This window comes from Salvelinus alpinus, chromosome 13 (assembly GCF_045679555.1).
Source record: "Salvelinus alpinus chromosome 13, SLU_Salpinus.1, whole genome shotgun sequence".
Lineage (NCBI taxonomy): Eukaryota > Metazoa > Chordata > Actinopteri > Salmoniformes > Salmonidae > Salvelinus > Salvelinus alpinus.
The window spans coordinates 11,260,814-11,284,461 of record NC_092098.1 but is presented as its reverse complement, the minus strand read 5'-3'; the positions used below and the strand labels follow the sequence as shown (position 1 = coordinate 11,284,461).

The following is a 23,648-nucleotide window of genomic DNA, read 5'->3' as shown; positions in this document are numbered from 1 at the left end:
TTACACCCCTGAAAAAGGGTAGAAAGAATCACGATAGTGATACGGAATGTTTACTCATTGAACGTTTAGTGCAATCATTGTACATAAATAACACATTTTACAGAACAACAGATCTACAGGAACGATAGGTTTTGTAGGGTACAAGGCTTATTCAAATCATAACAGTATACACTGTACATCACTGAAACAAATACTGTTTTCAATATAACTGTCAAGCAAAGCTTTAACTCAGTAAACCATAACACAATTCATCAACAGGCAACAAAGTGTTTGAAAAACAACCACACAAATAACGCCGCAAAACATCTTACCAACAGCGCACACGTTCATTCACAATCGACATAAAATGGCAGCTACGTAGCAGTACCTAGCAGTACGAAGCTAGCTGCAACCGAGCACGGCTCACATTACTCTCTGCAAACCCAACCAACTTCCTCAACATGTTACTAAACAAACCTTAAACACTCTTGACATGTTATCAAGTTATTACATTTAAATTACTCTTTTTAATCATCAATAATGTACCTGAAAAAGGGTAGAAAGAATCACGATAGTGATACGGAATGTTTACTCATTGAACGTTTAGTGCAATGAGAAAAAGACCGCGAATTCTCCGTGAACTTGAGTGGAGACCAGAGCAATCGATCTCAGGCTCATAGATTAAGAGCATTTAGTAGATCACAGATTAGCACTTTTATCCACGACAACATAAAGGAATCAACATAACGTTTACACATTCCTCTCACAATTCGTACCCTTTGTATGCTTGACGGATTTTAACAGAATTATATAAATGTTATCAATCTATCAACTAATACTGACTGCATGATCTTAACCTTAGATGTTTTAAGATCCTCACATACTATGAATTTACTAATACCTTTTAATGTATAACAGGCTATTAGTATTTCCTTTAACCTGTCACACTCTCCCCGACAAAATAAATGTTGTCCCAACATTACCAACATTGTCTTCTTCAACAGTCTGTATGCACTGGACCTAGAACATCCTCTTCTGTAAGGTAGTACTTGAGCAGAGGTCAAGGGTCACAGTTCAAATATAACTAACAAGTTATTCACAGTCCATATCTGTTGACCAGCTGTATAACATAAACAGTCCTTTCTCATACTATTGATCAACAGTCCATCAATTTTGATGATCTAAATGCATAGTCTGCAAATTGTCTCTTGTGACAGTCTGTGAAATCAGTCAGTAGTCCATGGTCAAACATGTCAACTCTGTAGCCTCATGTTTGCTGAAGCCCATACATGTAAGGTGGCTGAAAGTAACATTGCTGTAGTAATGGCAGCCATGGAACCAGTCCTGGTGCAGAGTAGACAGGGAACAACTGTGGCTGTGGCTGGATACTGTAGCAGGAAGGGATACCAAGCTGATCATAGGTGATACGTCTTGGAGGCTGTCTCTCTCTTTGTGGCAGCTGGTAGGCTGGTTCCTCAGGTTCAGCAGCATCAGTTAATGAAGGAAAGGCACTTGATGGACGATCATCACGCAAATTTTCAGCAGGCAAGTTCATCTCCTCAGCAGGCAGGTCTTGAACTGTTGTTGTCTCCTCCAGCCGCTTTTCAACAAGAGGCTGTGCTGGTAGCGTATCAGGGACTGGCACCGCAACTGTCTGTTTCACTGGTGGGGGCCTGTGTTCCCACCCTCTCGCTGGTTCAGCATTCCTCTCCTCAGGTACTGTAGGAGATGTGGGAACCTGTAGCGGCTCATGAAGGTCATATTCATCCCCGCTGTCTTCATCAGAATCTAGAGGATGTGATGCAGGCTGATGTCTCCTTTTTTTCTGACTTTTGTCATCTTTGGTCATTTCTGGTTGCGTCTCAAAAGGTAAGTGGTCACAGGACATGAGCAGGTTTCTGTGCAGGACCCTGGAGCGTCCCCTACCCTTTTCTGGTCTCAATTCATAAATCGGCAGGTCTGAACCCATTTGTCTCACGACTGTGTGAATTGTATCTTCCCAATAGTTACGGAGTTTGCCTGGTCCTCCTCTTGGTGTCAGGTTTTTAATCAGAACTCGCTCGCCAGGCTGTAGCACTGAACTCCTAACTTTAGTGTCATAGTACTTCTTACTTCTTTCAGCAGCTTTCTGAGCATTTTCATTTGCAATGGCGTATGCTTCTTCCATCCCTCGTTTCCAGTTCTCCACGTAGTCTCGATGGTTACTGGAACCTGCCTCTGTGCACAATCCAAAGAGCATATCAACTGGAAGCCTGGGTGATCTCCCAAACAGAAGATAAAATGGTGAATAGCCAGTCACTTCGCAACGGGTGCAGTTATAGGCATAAACCAGTTTGTTCAGAGACTCCTTCCAATTTGACTTTTGTGTCTCAGTTAGTGTCTTTAACATTTGCAACAATGTTCTGTTCATGCGTTCCACTTGACCGTTCCCCATCGGGTGGTAGGGTGTTGTTCTGGACCCCGCCATGCCACTGAGTTTCTTTAACTGATGGAACAACTGATTTTCAAATTCTCCCCCTTGGTCATGGTGGATGCGGGACGGGAACCCAAACTTCAGGGCAAAGTCATTGAAGATGAGATTTGCAGCAGTTTTACCTGACTTTGATGTGGTGGCGTAGGCTTGAGTGAAACGTGTAAAATGATCAACAATCACGAGGATGTACTCATATCCCCCTTTGCATCTGTCGAGATGAAGGAAGTCTATACATACCAGTTCAAATGGCTGTGTTGTCACAATGTTTGTCAGAGGAGCTCTTGCTTCATGGGCTGGCTTTTTCTGCTTGACACAGCTACAAGTTTTAGTCACATAGTGCTCGATGTCAGATTGCATATATGGCCAGAAGAAGCGGTCACGTACTAGTGATACAGTGCGGTCAGTACCTTGGTGTCCCATGTTATTGTGCAACTCTTCCATCACTTTACCTTTGTACTGCTCTGGTAGAACTAACTGCTTGCGGGCTGTAGTGATTCTGTACAGAATGCCATCACTGTCTATTGTCAATTTGTCCCATTCTCTGAATAGGCATTTTGTCTTTGGACTGAATTCCTTTTGCTCTTTAACTGGCGGTTTGAAACCCGACAGTTTGAAATTGAGCACAGGACGGATGACCGGATCAGATTCTTGTGCTTCTCTTATCCCATCTTTTGGGATCGAGCTGGTTGTTGCAGTGGTTGTCTCACCTTCAGCTGATACTGACATAGCTGCAGCTGAAAGTGACCAAGGTACAACAGCCTCTTTCTGTACCTCAACTGCTTGTATCGTGGCGGCAATGGTGTCTGGTGGAAGTTCCTCAGAACATTCTCTCATCAGTGACTCTACATCCAGTGGCATCCTTGACAACGCATCTGCATCACCGTTCTCTCTGCCTGGCCTGTACTTTATTGTGAAGTGGAAATCAGCCAATTCTGAAACCCACCTGGAAGTGGTTGCGTTCAGTTTCGCAGTAGACAGAATGTAGCTGAGCGGGTTGTTATCGCTGTATACAGTGAAGGACGGAGCATAGTACAAATAATCATGGAACTTATCAGTGATTGCCCATTTTAGAGCTAGAAATTCTAGCTTGCCCGAGTGGTAGTGATAGTTCTTCTCAGCTGCTGTTAAGGTTCGAGAGCCATAAGCAATGACCCTAAGCTTCCCATCTTGCTTTTGATAGAGAACTGCTCCCAAGCCTTGGTGTGACGCATCAGTGTGTACAACAAATGGCTGAGTGAAATCAGGAAAACCTAAGACTGGTGGGTGAAGCAAACACTCAATCAGCTGTTCAAGTGCCTGTTGATGCTGGTCAGTCCACAGGATTGGCTTGTTTGAGGGCACCACATGACTTATTTTCTTTGTTTTTCTTTTCCGTGGGTGGTCAGGTAATTTCTCTGAATCTGCTTTCAGGAGGTCATACAGGCAGCTGGCCCTCCTAGAAAAGTCTTTGATGTACTGTCTGTAGTAAGTGAGTAAACCCAGCATTTGTCTGAGCTGGCCCACAGTCCCTGGTCTGATTTCTTTCAATGCTCTTACTGCTTCAAAATCGGCTGGGTCAACTCGGCTGCCCTCTGCAGACACTACTCTGCCCAAATAACGGACCTGGGGTTTAAAGAGATCACACTTACTTGGTTTGAGTTTAATGCCATACTCTCTGAGACGCTGCAAAACTTTTCGCACATCATTCACATGGCTGTCGAAAGTTTTACTGAAAACAAGCGTGTCGTCCAGATAAGGAATGCAGATGTCATCCCGGAGCCCTTCCAAACACTCCTCCATACACCGCTGAAAAGCTGCAGGAGCGTTCATGAGGCCGAATGGCATCCGTATCCACTCATAGAGTCCCCACGGGGTCACAAATGCTGTCAGTGGTCTGCTTTCTTCAGAGATGAACCCCTGGTGATAAGCTTTTCCCTGATCTAAGAGGGAGAACCAGGAATTACCACCTAAACTGTCCATGATGTCTTGGACCCGAGGGATGGGCTGGCGGTCGGGATGTGTCTTTCTGTTCAGGTCTCTGTAATCTATACACAATCGGAGGGTCCCATCCTTCTTACGAACACACACGACAGGTGAAGAATATGAAGAGTTTGACTTCCTAACCCAGCCCTGGGCTATGAGGTCATAAAGGTAACCCTTCATCTCCTGATACAGTGGCCTGGGCACTGACATGTATGTGCGCTTGACTGGTTCAGAGTCCTTTAGAGAAATAGTCATTTTCAATCGTTCAATGCAGCCAATGTCATTGTCTGATCTGGAGAAGGAGTGACACTCTTCTCTAAGCATTTGCCTAACAACCTCTCTCTGCTCTTCGGTTAGGTGAGTTAAGCCTACTGGTGGATCCCACTGTTCAGTAGCAGTACATGGGGTTCGAACGCTGGTGTGATTCACTGTGGCTGGGGTGACTGTTTTTTCAAAGACTTGGGCAGGTAACACAGTCATAATGGTTTGTACTGTACCGATTATTGTGCGTCCTAGCAGGGCAATGTCGTGGTCAGTAGGGTTAGAGACATCAAGCCTGATAACTGGAAAAGCACCTTTCCTGACTCTGACTAGTGTGTCAAAGAACTCAAGGTCGTCTGGCCACTGCGGGTTCAGGTCTGGCTGGAAAAGCATTGTCATGTCCTCTTTGAAAGGCTGGGAAGCTACACGGCACTCAATCTGAATGCTACTGTGTTTTGGTACAGCAACCTTCTCTTTCTTGGTTTTCACTGCGTATTCATCTGTCTGTTCTGCGCTAACAGCCTGTATAAAAGCACTCACCTTGTTTCTTTTGAGGCTTGGGAAAGCTGTTTTTATTGTACTGTATCGTTTAGTCTTTTCGGTCATTGTCAGGATGTGCTCGATAACATTGAAACCTATGATGGGATGAGATAGGTGACAGCCTTTCATTACCAGCACTGGGATGATCAGTTCCTTTGTTTCGTCAGTTTCAGAGGCTAGCCGAAAAGTTGTTTCAATCCATCCCAGGTACGGCATTTCAGTCCCATTTGCTGCAGTCAACCTTAGATCAGCAGGTGAGTCCAGGATTTCTGAAACATCTCTCAGCCTTGCGTTTGGGAGAGATTCCTCTTTCCATCGTTCATCAATGACCGATACCTGAGAGCCTGTGTCCCATAGAGCTTGGAGGTGGTGGCGATTCAGGTGACACTCAATAAGGCACTGTCTGCCGACTAGCGAGGTGACCTTACGGGGGTAGCGACCTTGAGCTAGGGATGGTAAGGAGTGGGCATTTTCCTCTGTGCAGGAAAACCTTTCACTGGTAGAGTTAATTTTCAGGTGAGTGAATTTTTCCTTATGTTTAATCCAATGTTGGTTTTGACATACTTTGGAACAGTACAGTGTCTCTTTACATGATGAACATTGTTTCAGATTCTCAAATGCATCTTCTCTGGCACAATTTGCACATTTCTGGGACTTTTTGGTAGCTACGGTTAACACTCGTCCCTCAGCGGTAACCTTTCCCCGTTTAAATGGGCCTCCCTTGATGGTCTGACTCCCCGGATTTTACATCCCGCTTGAAAATGTTCTCCACTCCCACATCGGAAGCAGTGGGTGCAGCGTGCATCTGTTCTGGCCTGCTGGCAGACAAAACACCTCCTTGGAGCTTGAGCAGAGCAGTTGGCATACCGGTTAGGTGCATATTGATGCTGCACAGGGTCAGGTGCTTGGGACTGACTGTAGTTGCTGTAATACTGCTGCTGGGAAACAGGTGGCTGGGGACCCCAATCTGGCCTCCTAACTGGAGGTGGGGCATAGGCACAAGGCGGTGACCGAAACATAGGCTGCTGTAATGTCTCCTTAATCTGAGCAATCTCTGCACTGAGACCTTTTAGAGAAGCTACACCTGTCTTAAGTTCAGCTAACTCTGTTAACAGTTCTGCGGGTATCTTAGCTTTGGCTTCCTTCACAGGACACTTTGTGGATGGCGTATCTTCAAACTGGACTACACTTACAGTTGTAGCAGGCTGTGGGGCATGAAACCGCTTTTTGTTTCGTCTTTCTATCTCATTAGCACAAGCAATGTTAAGCTTCTCTAGCAAAACCTCATCTGATGTTTCGCTATCTAGCAGGAGAGGCTGCATGTCTATCCTGATACTGTCACTCTGGAGACCTGTAAGGACTGTGTGTAAACACATGCGCTGGACTAGAGCAGGGTCATACTTAAGCCCTGATTCTGACTCCTGGGATGCAAACAGTACTTTTTGCCTCAAATCTAAGACGCGCATCAGGAAGCTTTGAGGGGTCTCCTTGCTATGCTGTGCTTCTGAAGCTAGCTGTTTGTAAAGCTCTGTTGCACTCTTCTCTTGGAAGTGGGAACGCAGGATACATCTAAGTGTGGTAAGAGTTAGCTGGGGTTTACCTTCCAAGTAACTGCGTAGCTGTGAGCCTGGAGAAATAGCCCTGACTACTGCATCTACTATTTCTACCTCAGGATAGCCTCTGTTAAGTCCATTCTCGATCTGATGGGCAAGGCTGGAAAAAATCAGTTTATCTTTCTGGCCCGGTTCACCTATCTGACCAGAAATTTTAAACTCTTTGCGCCAGTATGAGCTGGGCTGTGCATTGGGTGAGAGCGGCACGCTCCCCTGAAGATTGGCATGGGGTTGGGGCTGACGCAGGGAATCACTGGCTTTGGCTGCAGTAATCTGCTCAGTTCCCACCCTTTGTTGTGGGGTTACAGTTCTCAGTTCTTCTATTCTGTGATGTATTCCGGCTGTTTCAATATCATGGTCAGTTTGCCATGTTTTGTTATCTATGCCACTGATCATATCTGTCATTTTGTCTTTAAGTAGCAACAATTCTGACATGCCGCCATCTTCTAACTCTGCAATTTCCTCTCTTTCAAGGAACATCATAATGTGAGTCATCAGTGATATGCGGGATTTGTCTTGAACATCTCTTCTCTGTTCGCCTGATATGTCAAGGAAATCACATATCTCTAGTAACTTGTCTTTAGTCAGGGTGCGCAATTCTCCTACTACCTCTTCCTGTAGTTCTTCCAAGGCGGTTGTCATCTTGACAGAACAGGAGGAACTTTTACTGTGCAGGAGTTGACTCTGAATTAGATGGTCCTTACTGTCTCTGATGGTCGATCAATGGCCTCAGGTGACACGTACTTAACCACCAACTTCCAGCTCTCCTCGAACAGCAACACTTTCCTCACTGCAGCCTGCCTGAGTGATTATGTGGGGATTTAGCTGGCTCGGAATTCAGCGACCAGGATGTGGAAACTGGACATCTGAGCAGCTATCTCAGCGGAGCCTCCAAAAATGTTACACCCCTGAAAAAGGGTAGAAAGAATCACGATAGTGATACGGAATGTTTACTCATTGAACGTTTAGTGCAATCATTGTACATAAATAACACATTTTACAGAACAACAGATCTACAGGAACGATAGGTTTTGTAGGGTACAAGGCTTATTCAAATCATAACAGTATACACTGTACATCACTGAAACAAATACTGTTTTCAATATAACTGTCAAGCAAAGCTTTAACTCAGTAAACCATAACACAAATCATCAACAGGCAACAAAGTGTTTGAAAAACAACCACACAAATAACGCCGCAAAACATCTTACCAACAGCGCACACGTTCATTCACAATCGACATAAAATGGCAGCTACGTAGCAGTACCTAGCAGTACGAAGCTAGCTGCAACCGAGCACGGCTCACATTACTCTCTGCAAACCCAACCAACTTCCTCAACATGTTACTAAACAAACCTTAAACACTCTTGACATGTTATCAAGTTATTACATTTAAATTACTCTTTTTAATCATCAATAATGTACCTGAAAAAGGGTAGAAAGAATCACGATAGTGATACGGAATGTTTACTCATTGAACGTTTAGTGCAATGAGAAAAAGACCGCGAATTCTCCGTGAACTTGAGTGGAGACCAGAGCAATCGATCTCAGGCTCATAGATTAAGAGCATTTAGTAGATCACAGATTAGCACTTTTATCCACGACAACATAAAGGAATCAACATAACGTTTACACATTCCTCTCACAATTCGTACCCTTTGTATGCTTGACGGATTTTAACAGAATTATATAAATGTTATCAATCTATCAACTAATACTGACTGCATGATCTTAACCTTAGATGTTTTAAGATCCTCACATACTATGAATTTACTAATACTTTTTAATGTATAACAGGCTATTAGTATTTCCTTTAACCTGTCACACTAAAGGTCTCTTCCTTTTGTCTTTCTGGGATTGCGATCACTGGTTGAGAGGGATATGTCCCCACTCCCTACACAATATCTGTCCTTCTCTTTTTACCCTCAGTTACAACTAGCCATGCCCTGAGGATCTTTAAAATGTATATCTGTCAATCTTTGCTCTTCCCCTTCATGTGAAACCATATAATTGTGTGGTAGGTCTGGTCAGAGGCAAGGCGTGGCTGGGTGGAGTCCTTAGTGCTCACCTGTTTGATCCGAGGTCAGTTTGAACTCACCTGGGATGCTTTTTTGTCCGATGTCCTGTGTTTTGTGTTTAGTTTCTTGTCTTCTCTGATACCTTTAGGGCACAGCTGTTCATCAAAGATAAATGACAATGTGAGTATCCACTGTCCACACAATATAGATTATTCTGCAGCAAAGCCTTTATGCTCCGCCAGTTCCTTTTTTCCCCACTCAGTATGAATACACTTTTTCCATTCAGCTAAACCAGTTGTCGCCTGCTGAGTTACTGAGGGTTTCATTTGTTGTGCAATCCCTCACCTGGGTCATCTAATGGCTATTCACTGTTTAAATCACAGATCATATCTTTAGGGTTGATTAAAACAAGTTTAGAATATAAGATGTTAACAGATTGTAAAGCGTAATACGTCTGATGACCCCAGCGTAACCCCGTCTTCCCGAAATGTTTCCATGGAAAGTTAAGATTGGGGAGGCACATGGGCACAGTCTAACAATAGGCTGCCAACCCTGTGTCACCATAATAACTGTGTACTGTTTTGACTCTTTTGTCTGGCCTTTCATGTCAAGGAGACGCTCCGTTGTGTTTGCCCCAGCTGCCTTCTGCACACACAATACCACAGTTGTATATTCTTTTGCACCAATAGTTGTGGATCTAATATGATCCAGGTTAGCCTGAAATACAGACCTGTTTTGTGCTAACATTCCACTCCTTGTACTCCATGTCAAATGTTTGGCATGACACGGAGTGGCAAGGAGTGGAATGTCAGCACAAACAGACTGGTACCCAGGCTAGATCCAGGTTTCTTTTGGTTAGTATTTCTAGCAGTGTAGTGGTCAACGAGGGATTGAACTCTCGCTGTCCTTTTGTCTGGCACACAAAATAAGATATGCTTTGATATTCCCTTTCAGTTTTTGGGGGGATATTAGGAAAGTGTTCACATTGGACATCAAAGTAGCATGGTTGACCTGAGGGCTGTATAATCACATCCAGTGTTGGGCTGAGATCAAATACTAAGTGCGGGAAATGCAGCTGCAAAACAAAGACTTTCTTCACCTAATTTATGTATGTGGGAGCTTTGCTTTTATTCTCTTTATTTACCTATATTATAAAAAATAAAAAGCCCCCCCTCCCTAAACCGTTCTTCTAAACAGTGTTTAAATTAGGGGCTTTCAGTGTGTCACTGCATAAAATAAGTGCTACAAACTAACTAATGCCACCGCTGTCTGTCTGTGTGGTACTGCCAAACTGCCAGCAGGGGGTTTCAGTCTGAGGCTGTCCCACACCCTAAAGCCCATTCCCTTTTGATGGCCCTCCCCTCCACTGTGAGCATGCAGTGTGTGCTGTCATCCCTCTCCAAACCACCTCATTAGAACATTGGCTAAGGAGACAAGGCTACTTGTTACTCTGCACAAAAGGTAACTGGCTGTGGTAACCATAGTGATGGGAGAGCGGATAAAGGAAATCCAGGTCATGTCTTTTTCTTTAGATCGCCACTCCCGTGCCACCCCTTCCTCCATACCCACCCATCCACTAACCTCCAATTTAATTTAATCCATGCCGTACGATAAATATGACGACAATGTTCCGAGCCCGCATGCCTGCACAGTCTCTATAACACTCTCCGCTTTCACTGTTAGACACGCCATCTTTGTTTTCATACAGTGTAACAAGCATAAAAAAGACCCCAGTTTAGGAACGGCAGAGCAGCTCGGTCTACCATAGCAATGGCGAGTTGCAATAGAACCACACTAAAGAGCATTTACATCTAGGAGCTCAGTCTTGTCTTCAGCCAGATAAAGAGAAGTGGAGCACACAGGTGAGGTTCTGAGAGTCTTCAGCACAACTGAGTGAGAACAAACATTTAAACATACATGAAACTAAATTAATGAAAGGAGGGCTTGCTTTATATAGCATTTCTGGAGTGCTTGTTTTTTCAAGTTGCCCATTGAAGGGATGTTTGATACAATAACCAGGAGATGGAGGGGGAGACATGCAAAGGCACAGGGAGAAGGAGGGCATCAGTCTTTCGTAGCGGGAGGCAGACTGAACCTGCCATGAACCCACTCTAACTCTTTCTCTCCTGCATTCAGTTAGAGGGGTCATACCAGGCTCTAGTCTGGCTGTATGTCTGCCTCAGTCTCAACTGGCAGTGGGAGAGACAAAGCACTCCGCCACATTGACTGCACAGGCACTGACTGTCTATCACCTTACGAAGCTGTGATATCACACACACACACTGTGATTCACCAGATGTGATGATGATGTGATGATAAGTATCTTTGCGGGAGAGATACTTCCACACACAGACATGACATTATCCTCTAGTCCTCTAGTGTTCACCATGATGTCCTGGCAGTGTGTGTGACTGAGCTCATAACCTAACCCTGGGCCTCTGGATGTACTGTAAACCCGATTATGGCTCTCCAGAGCATAAACAGGGTCACATTAGACACATTAGACACACGTCATCCTAATGACACTGTCATCACTACCAAATTTTCCACCCAGTCTTCCTTTCTCTGTGGCAACAAACTTCAACCCCCCTGGACCTTCTAACCCTTTTGACTTACTTGCTTGTCTGTTTGATTCAGGGCTGCAGGTCGGGTTGGTGTGATAATGCCCTGTCATGTGTCCTGCTGGTCAGCCTCTTACTGATGATGTCACTGAGTGCTCCAGCAGAGTGCTGACTGAGCTGGGCAGAACAGGAAGAGACAGACTGATGGATCCGTTCAGACTGCTGCTGCGATAAAAAGCACTAATCAGTTTCCCAGAGTCACATTAGCTCATCCACTCGATCCACAATGAATTTAAATAGATTCTCCGGTACATTTGTATACTTTTTAGCCAGCAGTTGTGAAAGTAGCTCTCGCGAGCCAAAAGTGGTCCCCGTAAACTGCGTACTGCGTCACATACGTGCAAATATGTGCACCAAGTCATTGCTCTCTCGCCCACGTGAGGGAAAATGGAGGGAAAATGGTGCATGCAACAGCTTCCAGAGAAACAGCCGCTTTCAAACTAGGGATTTTGTGGCTAAGTGAGGTAAGACAGTAACTCTGCTCAGAGATCATGCATGTATGAACATTGACACATCCAGCCCAAAGCGGGAGAATTTAAAAACACTTAGTAGTCGCCAAAGTTCCGGAGCATGTCTTTAACATAAAGTATGAATGAGATGCTGAAATACAATCAATGAAGAGAAAAGGAAAAGAGGAAACCTAGTAAGTTGTACAACTGAATAGATTCAACTGAAATGTGTCTTCCGCATTTAACCCAACCCCCTTGAATCAGAGAGGTGCGGGGGAGCTGCCTTAATTGACATCCAATAAAGTCACATCAAAGCGATCTTGCTGATGACTTTGATCATGATGAGATTCATTAACAGCGTATTCGGACTGAAAGCTGTGGTGCATGATGGGTAATTCTATTAAAATGTCCATGGTTGACGGACTGACTGACTGACTGTCAGACTTTACACTGTTTCAGCCTGGAGACCATGATCATATCAGCCTGATACACATGCAGGCACTCATTCCAAACCCTCTGTGAAAGAGAAGTGATCAGAGACCATGTCTAATCTCAAAACGCAGCTGTCTAACCAACATTTAAATACAACACAGCTGAAATTTACATCACTTAGCATTTATGAAAAGAAATATGTTCTGTATATACAGAACCAGTCAAAAGTTTGGACACCCCTACTCAATCAAGGGGTTTGATTTATTTTTGCTATTTTCTACATTGTAGAATAATAGTGAAGACATCAAAACTATGGAATAACACATATGGAATCATGTAGCAAACAAATAAGTGCTTAAAAAAATCAAAATATGTTTTATATTTTATACTCTTCAAAGTAGCCACCCTTTGCCTTGATGACAGCTTTGCACACTCTTGGCATTCTCTCAACCAGCTTCACCTGGAATGCTTTTCCAACAGTCTTGAAGGAGTTCCCACATATGCTGAGCACTTGTTGGCTGCTTTTCCTTCCCTCTGCGGACCAACTCATCCCAAAAAAACTCAATTGGGTTGAGGTTGGGTGATTGTGGATGCCAGGTCTGATGCAGCATTCTATCACTCTCCTTCTTGGTGAAATAGCCCTTACACCGCCTGGAGGTGTGTTGGGTCATTGTCACGTTGAAAAACAAATGATGGTTCCACTATGCGCCAACCAGATGGGATGGTGTATCGCCGCAGAATGCTGTGGTAGCCATGCTGATTAAGTGTGCCCTGAATTCTAAATAAATCACAGACAGTGTCACCAGCAAAGCACCCCCACACCTTCACACCTCCTCCTCCATGCTTCACGGTGGGAACCACACATGCAGAGATCATCCATTCATCTACTTTGCGTCTCACAATGACACGCCGGTTGGAACCAAAAATCTCAAATTTGGACTCATCAGACTGAAGGACAGATTTCCACCGGTCTAATGTCCATTGCTCGTGTTTCTTGGCCCAAGCAAGTTTCTTCTTCTTATTGGTGTCCTTTAGTAGTGGTTTCTTTGCAACAATTCGACCATGAAGGCTTGATTCCCACAGTCTCCTCTGAACAGTTGATGTTGAGATGTGTCTGTTAATGGAAACTCTGTGAAGCATTTATTTGGGCTGCAATTTCTGAGGCTGGTAACTCTAATGAACTTATCTTATGCAGCAGAGGTAACTCTGGGTCTTCCTTTCCTGTGGCGGTCCTTATGAGAGCCAGTTTCATCCTAGCGCTTGATGGTTTTTGCGACTGCACTTGAAGAAACTTTCAAAGTTCTTGAAATTTTCCGTATCAAGTGACCTTCCTGTCTTAAAGTAATGATGGACCATCATTTCTCTTTGCTGTTCTTGCCATAATATGGACTTTGTCTTTTACCAAATAGGTCTACAGTTGAAGTCAGAAGTTTATAAACATTTATGTTGGAGTCATTAAAACTCGTTTATCAACCACTCCACAAATTTCTTGTTAACAAACTATAGTTTTGGCAAGTCGGTTAGGACATCTACTTTGACCATGACACAAGTCATTTTTCCAACAATTGTTTACAGACAGATTATTTCACTTACAATTCACTGTATCACAATTCCATTGGGTCAGAAGTTTACATACACTAAGTTGACTGTGCCTTTAAACAGCTTGGAAAATTCCAGAAAATGATGTCATGGCTTTAGAAGCTTCATCATTTCAGTCAATTGGAGGTGTACCTGTGGATGTATTTCAAGGCCCTACCTTCAAACTCAGTGCCTCTTTGCTTGACATCATGGGAAAATCAAAAGAAATCAGCCAAGACCTCAGAAAAGATATTGTAGACCTCCACAAGTCTGGTTCATCCTTGGGAGCAATTTCCAAATGCCTGAAGGTACCACTTTCATCTGTACAAACAATAGTACGCAAGTATAAACACCATGGGACCACGGAGCCATCATACCGCTCGCAAGGAAAGCATTCTGTCCTAGAAAGGAACGTACTTTGGTGCGAAAAGTGCAAATCAATCCCAGAACAGCAGCAAAGGACCTTGTGAAGATGCTGGAGGAAACAGGTACAAAAGCATCTATATCCACAGTAAAACAAGTCCTATAATGACATAACCTGAAAGGCTGCTCAGCAAGGAAGAAGCCACTGCTCCAAAAACGCCATAAAAAAGCCAGACGACGGTTTGCCACTGCACATGGGGACGAAGAGCGTACTTTTTGGAGAAATGTCCTCTGGTCTGATGAAACAAAAATAGAACTGTTTGGCCATAATGTTTGGAGGAAAAAGGGGGAGGCTTGCAAGCCGAAGAACACCATCCCAACCGTGAAGCACGGGGGTGGCAGCATCATGTTGTGGGGGTGCTTTGCTGCAGGAGGGACTGGTGCACTTCACAAAATAGATGGCTTCACGAGGAAGGAAAATTATGTGGACATATTGAACATCTCAAGACATCAGTCAGGAAGTTAAAGCTTTGTTGCAAATGGGTCTTCGAAATGGACAATGACCCCAACTACACTTCCAAAGTTGTGACAAAATGGCTTAAGGTCAACAAAGTCAAGGTATTGGAGTGGCCTTCACAAAGCCCTGACCTCAATCCTATAGAAAATTTGTGGGCAGAACTGAAAAAGCGTGTGCGAGCAAGGAGGCCTACAAACCTGACTCAGTTACTCCAGCTCTGTCAGGAGGGATGGGCCAAAATTCACCCAACTTATTGTGGGAAGCTTTTGGAAGACTCCCCAAAATGTTTGACAATTTTGTTAAACAATTTAAAGGCAATGCTACCAAATACTAATTGAGTGTATGTAAACTTCTGACCCACTGGGAATGTGATGAAAGAAATAAAAGCTGAAATAAATATATCTCTCTACTATTATTCTGACATTTCACATTCTTAAACTAAAGTGGTGATCCTAACTGACTGTCATGACTTCCGCCGAAGTCGGCCCCTCTCCTTGTTCGAGCGGTGTTCGGCGGTCGACGTCACCGATTTTCTAGCCATCACTGATCCATTTTTCATTTTCCAATGGTTTTGTCTTGTCTTCCATCACACCTGGTTCCAATCCCATCAATTTCATGTTGTGTATTTACCCCTCTGTTTCCCCTCATGTCCTTGTCGGTGATTGTTCGTTGTATGTATTGGTGCTTTGTATGTTATGGTGTGCGACGGGTTTTGTACCCACTTTCTTTATTTTGTATATGTTGGTTTTCGGAGTTTGTGAGCATTTATTAAAATACTCAGTTTATACCAAGTTCCTTCTCCTGCGCCTGACTTCCCTGCCACCAGCACGCACCCCATTAAGCTGACCTAAGACAAATAATTTTTACTATGATTAAATGTCAGGAATTGTGAAAAACTGAGTTTAAATGTATTTGGCTAAGGCGCATGTAAACTTCCGACTTTGTGTCTCATCGTCCACGATGCTGTCAATGACACCATACACATGAACACGTTTATTTTGCTTTCAGCCGTGATCAAATAAGGATCATATCCTGGAAATGGATTCCATAATTCAGTTTGTGCTAAATTTCATTTTATTACCCTGGTGGTGTGTGTTTCTAAAAACCACCAGCTGCTATGTCACAAAGAATCCAATCATACAAAAAGTTAATGATGCATATTATTAGATACAGTACCAGCCAAAGGTTTGGACACACGTACTCATTATTTTCTACATTGTAGAATTATAGTGAAGACATCAAAACTATGGAGTAACACTTACGGAATCATGTAATAAGAAAACAAGTGTTAAACAAATCAAAATATGTTTTGTATTTTAGATTCTTCAAAGTAGCCATCCTTTGCCTGGATGACACTTTGTACACTCTTGGCATTTTCTCAACCAGCTTCATGAGGTAGTCACCTGGAATGCATTTCAATTTAAAGATGTGCCTTGTTAAAAGTTAATTTGTGGAATTTCTTCCCATCTTAATGCGTTTGAGGTAATCAGTTGTGTTGTGAATAGTCTAGTATCGACCATTTCCCCGGTCTTACAGAAGAATAGTGGGTGAGTTTCTGCGGGCATATGTGGATCCCGATGTAAAGAATACCCTACTGGGTCTCACATTCACTATGTGATCTAAGCAGCCAGGACCCCCTCGTCCACCTGTCTCCTATAGCTTTACCAGCCTGGGCAGTGCCTCTTTCTGCCAGCCTGTTGGACATCTGCCTCCATGACCCATCGTCTGTTTACATCCTCGTTCATTCGTCGTCATAGCAGCCCCCCTCACGAAGATACCATGCCCCTCCCCATTGCAGGCCCTCCTCCTTTTTATAATGTTTCCCAAAAACACCAGCTGTGAGTTTCTCAGTCATATCCCACTCAACTCTGTCACAGGAGCAGTACCTCCATCTGCAGAGATGCTCCCTTCTACTTGGTGTTTCTCAAAGTGTTTACTATTCCTCCTGACAAAATAACATTTAGTTCACTGTAAAGAATTTGTTCATCATTTGAACAAATTGATAATTGACTCATGTTGAAATAGTATGTGTACAAAAAGCCAAAAGGAAAACACATACAGCGTAGTCTGATTTAGGTCCTCTGCGTTGGTAAACTTAGTCAAAATGATTTTGAAGTGAAGCCCAAAGAAGACTAATCCACAACAGCTTTTGAACGAGGCACAGCACGTGTTCAGTTTGCCCGAAGCATTATGTGACACAGCACCCCATTGAGTGGCTAATGTCCAAATCTGCCCCTCTTCCTGTGACCGCCCCCCCCAACCAAATGTACCCGCTGCCCCTCCTGTCTGTGGCCCGGCGGTCTGCAGGCAGGAGGCAGCCCCTCTCAGACAGCTGAGGGAGGTGCTGAGGAGGCAGCGGTCAGACTGAATTAGAGTTATGTGTGACATGCACAGGAGAGGCTCCAGAATGCAGTAACAGCTGAGTCCGAAAGTGTATCCTACGCCTGAGGGGAGGGGGGCAGTCAAAACCACAGTGACCCCTCTAGAAAGGACCAATCATGTTAGCTTTCTAAGGCGACCAGTCTTATCCTTGTATTATCCCTCTAAAACAACCAACTGTGATTATGTCATTTCACAGAGTTAAATAGGATGAACATTTGTAGAGAAGAAGGTAGGTGCTCTATTTTCAGGCTTTTGAACTCCATGGGATATTTAAACAAACCATTCTCTGTATCTACCAAAGAAACACAATGGATAGAGAAACAAATGAAAATATACAAAAGAACAGCCCTCCACCCTTCCCATGTTCTGGGAACCAACTGTACCAGAGAGCATGAAACATTAAACTGTAGTATAGCTCTCTCTTGTCACAGAGACAGAGCTTGGGGGTTTCTGTGGTATGAAAATGGGCACAGGTCATTTCTTATTGTTTTTTACCTTTATTTAACTAGGCAAGTCAGTTATTTTCAATGACAGCCAGTGGGTTAACTGCCTTGTTCAGGCGATTTTTCCTGAAAAAGGTTGTTGGTGGCAGTTTCTTTGAAATATATTGGAAACTCATATCCGACTGAAATAGTTTCACAAATGGAGAAAATCAACATTCACTTTGCTCCAGCGGGACACATGGTCCCCGAAGTCACCACCCACTGTTTCAGTTTTTATACCTGGCTGGGTAGGTGTTTTTGTGTTCTTTTTTTGTCATTGTACTCTGACACGATTTTTTCTTCCCTGACACACTTTGGCCTGTTGATGGGTCATAGGAGAAGCAGGGATCAGGTGCACTGGACTAGCGTTCTAAAGATTTAGGTTGCAAGTTTGAAACTCATCACTGAAAACTTTTGCATTTTAGCAACTTTTCAGCTACTTGCTACTTTGCAACTACTTAGCATGTTAGCTAACGCTTCCCCTCACTCTAACCTTAACCCTTTTAGTTAACGCTTCCCCCAACCCTAACCCTTTTAGCTAACCCTTGACCTAACCATAACCTTAACCCTTTAAGCTAACCCTTCCTCTAGCCCAAACCCTAAACTGAACCCTTGAACTTAACGTCTAAACTTAACCCTATTTATACGTTTTCCAAAATGTAATATATAATACGAATTATAATTCGTAACCTATCATACAAAATGGGAAATAGACATCTACAAATTAAATACATACCATACAAAACGTAACGTATCAAACTAAATGGCTTGTCTCAGATTTACGTACAAAATGATACGAAACACTCCGAGACCGGGTTGCACTTTGTCTACACTTTATGCCTGCACTGCCATGTTAGAGGATGCCACTAACATCAATACTACATTACACCATACTCTTATTTTATGATACATCTTACATAGCCATGTACAGCCTGTAAATTCAGTATGACATCCGCTAGATCAAATTCTATAGAGACTCACTTGGACAGAGTCCAATGGATCATTTATCTGATGGAGAGCTGTATTGTTATTGATGGTGACAGGAGCCTTATAAAGAGGTGTTGGTGTTTATTTGATACCCTGTCAGCACAGGGTGATGGCGTGTGTGTTGTTGCCTGGGCCAAGACACAGATTTGATTTAAAGGGCCTGTTTTTTTTCTAAAAAACCAAACTCCACAGAAGGAAAGAAGATTGGACAGATGTATTGAGGTGTTTAGGCTTTTATCCATACTCCCCATAGAGGCCCAGAATCACAACGTCATTACTGATTAGTCTCAAAGAGATGCACTCTGATGACTTTGTCTCAGTTCACTACGCACAAGACAGGATAGTATGACAAGGTAATACAAACACACAGCCGCAAACACAGGTGCTCATAGACACCTCCACGTCCACCTGATACACACGGCAGATGCAACCCATATACAGAGGGTGGGTGACTGCAGTCCTGCTTTGTCATGTCATAGCCTCTTATCTGGAAGGACATCAGCTCTTAGAGCTATCCTCTCTCCTCTATCTCTGGCAGTGGTGTACATAATGGGCTTTTACCTTCTGAAGCCAGCTCACGCAAACACACACACACACACACACACACACACACACACACACACACACACACACACACACACACACACACACACACACACACACACACACACACACACACACACACACACACACACACACTCAACTGCAAATGTATCAATTTATTATCCTGCTGTTTCTGCCTCTGAAAATATGCTGTAACATGTATGGTGTGAAGAGAGGCGCAACACCCACCCCGTTCAATCTGTTGTAAGGTATTATCAGCACTACATTACCTTACAATAGAAGTGGTAAAATAGAGGAATGAAATGGAGGCATGATTTTCTCAAAACACAGGGATCAAATGAACTCAGCAGTTTTTCTTTCTTCAGATTAGTATTTATGATTTCATTAGGCAGCATTATAGCCTACATGGATATCTGAATTAGAACAAGTATTAATCATGACACAGTAATAGTCCGAAAGTAAACCTTTTGCATCTTTGAAAAGGCTTACGTCATCCTTTTGTGAGAAATACCCTAACATACCGGTCTGTGCCATTGCCATGCTAGGGCGGTTTCAGCGGCGGTCGGCTTTAGGACCCAGCAGTGCAGCCGGTCAGGTATGCACAACTCATGAACTAGAGCGAGGCAGACAAAGGCAAAAAGAGCTCGTGCCGCTTTCCTGCAGCATCCACACCCACCCACTTCGCTCCATACACTCCAGCGCGGGTGAGTACCGTTAGTGGGATACTATATATTTGGGTTAAACATAGTTAAATGGCAGCAAAAATATTATTTCGGTATTTTACTTCTGTTTCTGACGGTGTGTTGATTTGTTGTTTTGAGTATTGAACACTTCTGAGGATTGTTCGAATTGTGAGCTATTTAGGCAGTTAGCTGAGCAGGTGGTTGTAGGTGTGCGCGTACCCGTTAGTACACAACTAACACAGCTCATCTGTATGCAGGGTACTGCGACCACTGCACTGTTCTAAGATCATGTGCACAACTGAAGGGTTTTCTTGTTACACTAATGAGAGAAGGAGTACAGAGAAACTTTTTTCTTTTTTTTTTTGAATATGACTTAAAACCAGCTAAGACTGGCTTAGTGTTACACAGATCAGCTGTGATGAGGATACAGGACGCTGGCGGGCAGGTAGAATGATCAGGGTTTTTTTCTATGGGCGGCTGTAGTGGTGGGAATGGTGGTGACACAGACCCAGGCTCACATCTCTGTGGTGCAGTTAGACATGTCACTATCACACAATATAACAGCCTTGCTGTCTATCTGCTTCATTGTGCACACTGCCCTGTGTTAGGTAAGCCTGGTGAGAGTATGTATTATTTGACACATTAATTTATTTGTTATATTTAGGGTTTGAATGACATTAACTGTTGGGGTGGCCCTATGAGTAGGGGTCTGGACCTTATGGGGATGGCAATTTAAATATTTCAATAGTTAGGGGCCACTCCTGTAATTTCTGCTCTGGTGGTGGGAATGCACTGGGGTGAGTCATTCGTCTAGTAATAACACTAGTATTGATACATTATATTAGTGTGCTCGTGTTTGAATGCAGTATTACTAATAGTAGTGTAGTAGTGTAGCACTACAGTAGCAGCAGTAGTAGTAGTGATATAGTAATACTAGAGCAGTAGTAGTTGTGATAGAGTAGTACTGCAGCAGAAGTAGTAGTGATATAGTATTACTACAGTAGTAGTAGTGATAGAGTAGTACTACAGCAGTAGTAGTAGTGATACAGTATGACTGCAGTAGTAGTGATATAGTATTACTACAGTAGTAGTAGTGATAGAGTAGTACTACAGTAGTAGTAGTAGTGATATAGTAGTACTACAGTAGTAGTAGTAGTGATATAGTATTACTATGGTAGTAGTAGTGATAGAGTAGTACTACAGTAGTAGAAGTAGTGATAGAGTAGTAGTACTACAGTAATAGTACTATATCAGTAGTAGTAGTGATAGAGTAGTAATACAGTAGTAGTAGTAGTGATATAGTAGTATTACAGCAGTAGTAGTAGTGATATAGTAGTACTACAGCAGTAGTAGTAGTGATAGAGTAGTACTACAGCAGTAGTAGTAGTGATAGAGTAGTAATACAGTAGTAGTAGTAGTGATATAGTAGTATTACAACAGTAGTAGTAGTGATATAGTAGTACTACAGCAGTAGTAGTAGTGATAGAGTAGTACTACAGTAGTAGTGGTGATAGAGTAGTACTACATCAGTAGTAGTAGTGATATAGTAGTACTAGAGCAGTAGTAGTTGTGATAGAGTAGTACTGCAGCAGAAGTAGTAGTGATATAGTATTACTACAGTAGTAGTAGTGATAGAGTAGTACTACAATAGTAGTAGTAGTGATACAGTATTACTACAGCAGTAGTAGTAGCGATATAGTATTACTACAGTAGTAGTGGTGATAGAGTAGTACTACAGTAGTAGTAGTAGTGATATAGTAGTACTACAGCAGTAGTAGTAGTGATATAGTATTACTACGGTAGTAGTAGTGATAGAGTAGTACTACAGTAGTAGAAGTAGTGATAGAGTAGTAGTACTACAGTAGTAGTAGTAGTGATTGAGTAGTACTATATCAGTAGTAGTAGTGATAGAGTAGTAATACAGTAGTAGTAGTAGTGATATAGTATTATTACAGCAGTAGTAGTAGTGATATAGTAGTACTAAAGTAGTAGTAGTAGTGATACAGTATTACTACAGCAGTAGTAGTAGTGATATAGTATTACTACATTAGTAGTGGTGATAGAGTAGTACTACAGTAGTAGTAGTAGTGATATAGTAGTACTACAGCAGTAGTAGTAGTGATATAGTATTACTACGGTGGTAGTAGTGATAGAGTAGTAGTACTACAGTAGTGATAGTAGTGATTGAGTAGTACTATATCAGTAGTAGTAGTGATAGAGTAGTAATACAGTAGTAGTAGTAGTGATATAGTATTATTACAGCAGTAGTAGTAGTAGTGATATAGTAGTACTACAGCAGTAGTAGTAGTGATAGAGTAGTACTACAGCAGTAGTAGTAGTGATAGAGTAGTACTACATTAGTAGTAGTAGTAGTGATAGAGTAGTACTACAGTAGTAGAAGAGTTGATAGAGTAGTAGTACTACAGTAGTAGTAGTAGTGATATAGTCGTACTACAGCAGTAGTAGTAGTGATAGAGTAGTACTACAGTAGTAGTAGTAGTGATAGAGTAGTTCTACTGTAGTAGTAGTGATAGAGCAGTACTACAGTAGTAGTAGTAGTGATAGAGTAGTACTGCATCAGTGGTAGTAGTGATAGAGTAGTACTACATCAGTAGTGTTAGTGATATAGTATTACTACAGCAATAGTGGTAGTGATATAGTATTACTACATCAGTAGTAGTAATAGAGTAGTACTACCGTAGTAGTAGTAGTGATAGAGTAGTACTAAAGTAGTAGTAGTAGTAGTGATATAGTAGTACTACAGCAGTAGTAGTAGTGATATATTAGTACTACAGCAGTAGTAGTAGTGATAGAGTAGTACAGCAGTAGTAGTAGTGATAGAGTAGTACTACAGTAGTTGTAGTGATAGAGTAGTACTATAGTAGTAGTAGTAGTGATAGAGTAGTACTACAGCAGTAGTAGTAGTGATAGAGTAGTTATACAGCAGTAGTAGTAGTGATAGAGTAGTACTACGGCAGTAGTAGTAGTGATAGAGTAGTTTTACAGCAGTAGTAGTAGTGATAGAGTAGTATTACGGTAGTAGTAGTAGTGATAGAGTAGTACTACAGTAGTAGTAGTAGTGATAGAGTAGTACTACATCAGTAGTAGTGGTGATAGAGTAGTACTACATCAGTAGTAGTAGTGATAGAGTAGTACTAAAGTAGTAGTAGTAGTAGTGATAGAGTAGTACTACATCAGTAGTAGTGGTGATAGAGTAGTACTACATTAGTAGTAGTAGTGATAGAGTAGTACTACATCACTAGTAGTAGTGATAGAGTAGTACTAAAGTAGTAGTAGTGATAGAGTAGTACTACAGTAGTTGTAGTAGTGATAGAGTAGTACTACAGCAGTAGTAGTAGTGATAGAGTAGTACTGCGGTAGTAGTAGTGATAGAGTAGTTATACAGCAGTAGTAGTAGTGATAGAGTAGTACTACAGCAGTAGTAGTAGTGATAGCGTAGTATTACAGCAGTAGTAGTAGTGATAGAGTAGTATTACAGCAGTAGTAGTAGGGAGAGAGTAGTACTACATCAGTAGTAGTGGTGATAGAGTAGTACTACAGTAGTAGTAGTAGTGAAAGTGATGGGGGTGTCTCTGTGAGACAATGGGCTGTCTCCAGTGACGTCATGAGGAGAGGGTCAGTGAATTACCTCTCGGTCCATTATAGGAGCAGCTGGACTGGGAGCCAAGCACTTGTCTGTCAGGAGGAGTACCACTGTCCATAACCCATCCCACTCTGGTCCCT

At 42.7% G+C, this 23,648-nt stretch overlaps 1 protein-coding gene across 2 annotated transcripts in view; it reads left to right on the top strand.

The window, feature by feature from the left end:
- The first annotated feature begins 19,791 nt into the window (after nt 1-19,791).
- Nucleotides 19,792-23,648, top strand: part of LOC139537052 (neuronal migration protein doublecortin-like) — a 72,113-nt gene continuing 68,256 nt past the window's right edge. For both annotated transcript variants that reach the window (XM_071337891.1, XM_071337890.1), the window contains exon 1: nt 19,792-19,925. The gene's annotated coding sequence lies outside the window, so the exon portion shown is untranslated. The remainder of the gene's footprint in view (nt 19,926-23,648) is intronic.